General features: G+C 35.4%; 1 pseudogene; it reads left to right on the top strand.

Moving 5' to 3' along the window:
• Nucleotides 1-4,905: 4,905 nt before the first annotated feature.
• Nucleotides 4,906-5,774, top strand: LOC149800939 (uncharacterized; annotated as a pseudogene).
• The last annotated feature ends 336 nt before the right edge of the window (nt 5,775-6,110 follow it).

The raw sequence follows: 6,110 nt of genomic DNA, 5'->3' as shown, positions 1-6,110 counted from the left end.
CCATTAAGCCTTAAAATGTGTCATTGGCTTCCTATCATCGAATTCGACGTGACACTGGCGACATAAGTCGTGGCATGGAGAATCTCATAACGTATTCGTGGAAAAGCGTTATCTCGTTTAGCAGAAAACGGATCTTTACGACTGTGCTTGAGCCTTCTTTAATTAGCCTTTTGATAGCAGTCAGATACCAAAGGTTAATCGCTTCATGCTTTATTGGATGTTACCGTTCTTTACATTTCACTCGAATCGGTACAAAGCCTCTGTAAATGCGTACTCGATGATTCAAACGCAAACTGTGAAATCTGTCCTATAACGTATCCACGAAGATAATTACATGGACGACCAAGGAAGGTAGTGACAGCAGGGAGACTATTTGGCATGTTCAAGGTCCATATTGTACAGACAATATATCAACATCTTTTCTTTTACTCCAAATATATGAAATGCACAATCACTGAATTATGACACATGCGATTGGATATGTGGAACCTCCAAATCAGTATCCACCCGCCAGTATACTATTTATAGCGGCAAATTAACCCCGTGGTTCTTCCGTGTTTAAGACAAGTCAAGATGTTGATGATGAGCGTTGAGAACTAGCTCCGTCATCTCAGCTGTGTGCTTTGATTGAGCCATTCCGATCTAGCCAAGTGGACGATCAAGGAAAGGACCAAGGCACATATTTATGTTAAAGGAATTTATGAGAATATGAAATGCAGTCTCAACAGAATGATAGAGTATGGGTCGATGATTATTAGAAGCTTGAGACGAAGAATCGGATGAGGCATAGCATGTGTTAACAAATTTTAGTTAACAACCCCAACATACTTTTTTCAGGGTTATCCAGTTCTCTTACAAACAGAGAATCTACTCAAATGAGTGACACAATCTAGGTTTAAATGTGTGCATGTCTTTTTCTTTGTTTTGTCTTTCACAACTTAAACTTAAACTCCAGTGGCTGTTTCTTTATATGGTGTGTAAGCATTTCTACAATTTTTTTCTTCTTAAACTACATGTGTGATATGATGTAAGTATGTTCGTACTCATAGTGTGTACCTTTTCAATGTATGTTTGTGTACATGTGTAACATTAGTACCATGTTCTCTACTTACACTTGAAAGATAACATATATGTATGTTTACGCATAATATGTTATTTCATCCCTTCACTATTACATCATACCCTGTGTTAGTAATATGTGTGGGTACTGTCAGTTAGGTATCCTAGGTCGTTAACAGTCAAACAGCGTGTTTGTTTGTGAGGGTAATTTTAACATTACCTTTCTCCATTTCCCAAGAGTTCCGTGTTTGTACAATAGCAAAAAGAATGGACAATTGGAAACCTCGTGTTATGAGACCGGCTTGAAATTCACCCTGTCCAGAGGCCCCTATTCACGTATTAAACCTACGGACAGTTTACATCGATTTCCCATTGTCCCTATACTTCCATTCTTCCTTAATGGGAGACTAATGTTAATTTATGTTAACCCATGACTGGCTCATTTGTTCTCAGGGTAACAGCCTTAAATACTTATAGCTACTACACTTTACTCCATTTGCTTCAGCACTGATAATCCAGTGGTTCCCAGCATGTAGACTGCGGAACCTTGGCGGACCGCTGGGTTATTCAAAGGGGTGCGCAAAGGCTGCAAATTCAATTCTTATTTAACGAATTCTTAAAATACAACTATTAACTGGTGGAGTCTTCGAAACTTGGTAAGTTAAAAACGTATCCTCAAACAGGGAAAGGTTGGGAACCACTAGAATAGCCTGCTTGTTGTGCTGTGCCGTTCAATAACAAACCAAACCAATTCACTTCACCTTTTATACCTTCAGTGATAATACGCATTTTTCGTACCAAATCATTGTAGAAATATGCATGTACATTAATATCATCTAAACCGCGCAGCAATGAAACGTCGTAATAAGAGCACCCAATATTATGATGACGACTTTCAGAATTATACCTCTATAAGTGCGTATTCTATTTCGGTGAAGGAACTAATTCCACGATGTTTAGTCTTTCATATTTTGTTTTAGGTAACAACATTGATGTAGATTTGTTTGACATACTGACTCGAATATCAACAATGCGTAAATAGTGCATCTCTGTTTTAAAATACGAATACGTGGTGAAAATATGAATAGTTTGACGATGGACTCCATACAAGAGTTTCTACACCTTGAAATTAAATATGAAGAAAAACATATTCTTGAAACGTAAAGTGTAAGTAATGGCGTGGGTGTATATATTTATCATTTTTAAAGGTCGAATCATCACACTCGATGATAAGTATATAAGTGGATACACTGGTTACCGAGAAAGGAATGCTGTAAAATGGTACACGTTTTGGACCCACTGCAGTGAGAAGAATGAATTTTGATGATGAGCTTGAAAGCGACTAAAGACCGGTTTGAAAAATATATTAACAGTTTCAATTGACTCAAAACTAAACTTTGGCTGGAGGCAATGATGACAATAATGATTGACGAGGTTTTAGGTGTCCTTAAATGATTTACATTGAAATCAAATAGTTCAGAGTATTGTCCTAATCTGTGTTGTAATTCTATATTTCAGATTAATTTAAGGACGACCCTAATTATGAGATTAAATTTGAGTAATGAAGGAGAATTTCCATCATCGCACATGCGTGAGTAGATTTTTCTGGTCCCGTAAGTATTGTACATCCTGCAGGTTAACACCTGAGGCGACATTTTCTCGATACAATGGATTTATTGTGATTAGAAGATAATGCCAATTCTGGTCCGCAGTAAAATAAAATAAAATATAAAAAATGGCCTAACACATCCCGAAGATCAGAAACAAAGAAAGTTAAACGCCTTTCCATTGCGTTGAGTGTCACGGCACATGATTAACTCGGAAATATTAGGGGGACAAAAAATGACACCAGATTTAATATCGTTGCGTGTAAACAATGACAAACTTTATATAAATAATTCGTATGATTCAATGATAGACTATGGCATAGAAACTGATGATATTCGCAAACCATTCCCTGATTGTGAGAAAAAGAAAGTCAAATATAAAAGAAGCTATAAAGATTTTACGTGGCCGAGAAACCTTCAACCCCTAGCATTATTTTCATAGAATAAATCAAAAGCCATTTTAGTTTTGCGATCTAGCTGGTTTATGAAATGTCAGTAAATACGTATCAGAGACGAACGTTGTTATATCTAAATCTTCTTGATTACAAATATATCGCAATTTGTCTGATTTTGGTAATTAATGTTTATATATCAAAGCGATGCTCCTTCTTTGGTGCTTAGTTGCTTCTTGTCTTCTTAAACATGAATGATGCATTTAATAAAAAAAAATCTTAGGTTGTAGTATTGCAATCTTAATTACATTTAGTACGTAGGAGTTACACGACATAGCTTGTTAATTCAAGTGCGTTACGAATGGAGACAACCCAAATTGTCGAAAGACGTTGTGATTATTGCTTCATTAAACACGGGCTACTAAACTAATGCCTTTGCAGATCGAGAAATCGCCGAAATTCCGGGTTCGTTTTGTTGAATCAAAGGCAAATATGGCGAAATATCAGATTAGGAGACTGGTGAGTGGAACGAAAACCACAAGATGTTAAATGTAGTACTAACATTTTCATGTCGGTTGAACTTAGACACGAGGTATTTCTATATTTCCTTCCCTAATTCAATAATGTAATCCGATACTGCGGTTTCATCACCCTGTTGCCTCTGCTTTTGCAATATAATTTTATATCTTTTTATCATGTGAGTTTACTTAGCAATCACTGAATCAGACTGGTGTGTGCCTGATAAGGACTTCTCTTAACTACGCACCATCAAACCAAACTTTGTACTTAGTTAATGTGAAACTAGATGCACCAGCTTCCATGGACTGTTTGAGAGCACCTACCTTGATGTCATTCTTGCAGATGATATACGGGGAATTGTCACGTGACATTCATCACAACGCGGCCACCATATTTGTTTGGGGGAAAACAAGTAATCACATATCCTCTGTAAAATGCATAAGAGCTGTTGTGTACCAGGTTGTACTTGCAACAAGAGGAAAAATCAGGATCTTAAGTTTTATGTAAAACCAAGTGAAAGCTCACGAAGAGAAAGATGGTTACACACAATCAGCAGAGCGAAGCTAAATCCTGATTATATGCCCTCCATATTTCCAAGCACCACCACAAATAGTATAATATATATATATATATATATATATATATATATATATATATATATATATATATATATATATATATATATATATATATATATATATATATATATATAAAATTTGATGTAATCACTTCTTGTGTGTATTAGTACTATGACCTTGTACAGTTGATTTAAGAGTTTCTATTTTAAGCCGATTTGTATAGATTCATGTATAAAATGTGCACACCAATTTACAAAACATTGGTGCAAGTTTGTAGATTGTATAACTTGAAATTAATCATATGAACAATGTGTTCAATAAATATTGAGACTGTTGAATTTTCATACTGTTCCCATGAGTAATATATATGCTTCTTTTAACAGCGATATTGGCTGAACCATATCAGGCAAGGAAGAAGTTGAAATTAATAGATGACGAGTCACAACTGGAGATACCATATTGTACTTTGTCAGATAACAATGACACTTTAGAAGAGGAATCTCAACACCTGGAAACAAAGTCACTTGAAGATGAGTCGATTTCAATGCACCACGATTGATGCCAATGAAACAACCATTTGAAAAATCTGAGAGAGAGATACTGTATATGGAAATCGAAAATCTTAGAAAAGAAAGAAATGACGCCATACAGAAAATATCAAGTTTGGAAGAAATAATTAGTGCTTCCTCTCTTTCATCAGCTTCTGTAGAAGGAAACAATGATGCCTGCCAGATGATGACTGGCATTAGCATGGATGTATGTTTAAAGCTGTTGACCTTTCTAAGTACATGCATTACAAGTAAATGGAGAAATAAAGCCAACCTGCCACTAAATGAGCAACTGTTTCTAACACTTGTGAAACTTCGTCATAATGTGTCTTTTGAGTTACTTGCACATGTAAAAGGAGCTCCCAAATCAACGACAAATGACTACTTCTGGAAATGGTTTGATCTCATGCGTGCCAAAATTGGATTCGTGATCAAGTGGACTGATAGAGAGATAATATTCAGCACAATATCGCCAGTGTTCAAATTCAAATTTCCTCGTCTGACTTCAATAATAGATTGCTTTGAAATATTCATTGAAGCGCCAAAAAATGTACTGGCAAGGGCACATTATATGGTTCATACAAGAAACACTGCACAGTTAAAGTTTTTATTTCTTGTACACCTTTTGAGTCCATCAATTTCATATCTGATGCATGAGGAGGCAGAGCTTCAGACATTAAAATAGTTCGCGAGTCAGGCTTTATTGGTCCAAAATATCACGTGCCAGGAGACCAGATACTTGGTGATAGAGGATTTACATTTAGAGATGATTTCGCCACAATTTGTAGTGCAGGATTCCTTACACCATCTTTTACTAAAGGAAAAAAAAAACACTTACCAGCAAGAGATGTTGAAATTTCTAGGAAAAATTCTTCTGTTTGTATTCATATAGAACGTGTGGTTGGATTGATGAAAAATATATTTACTATACTGAAAGGGACTTTACCAATCAGATATGTCAAAAGCATTAAAGGTGAAAGCATTGAATCCATGTTATCAAGTTGTGACAAAATAATAAAGGTGTGTGCTGCCCTAACTAATTTGGGGACTGGGATTGTGTTTAAAGAGTAAACCGGAAGACAGAAAATATGTTTGAGAGTTTTATTTGAGTATGTTTGCAATTGTTGCATTTCATGATGCCATGTCAAATACATTATAAAAGAAATTTAAACATAACCCATGACAAATATTATTTACATGTATATTGTGAAAAAAATATTTGTATCAGACACAAATATTACGGAAATGTATTTTAATGAAATATTATTGACATTTTTATCATTAGACACAATTCATATATGTAAATTACCACTTAAGAGCAACTGTAAGACAGTAGTTTGTCGAGGGTCTGGTTGTTACCCAGTATTTAGCGGCGATGTAATTTCATAATGCTTGGGTTGAAGAGCC

Source organism: Sinohyriopsis cumingii, chromosome 4, assembly GCF_028554795.1.
Source record: "Sinohyriopsis cumingii isolate HCF-2022 chromosome 4, ASM2855479v2, whole genome shotgun sequence".
Taxonomy (NCBI): domain Eukaryota; kingdom Metazoa; phylum Mollusca; class Bivalvia; order Unionida; family Unionidae; genus Sinohyriopsis; species Sinohyriopsis cumingii.
This window is presented reverse-complemented; position numbering and strand designations above follow the sequence as displayed.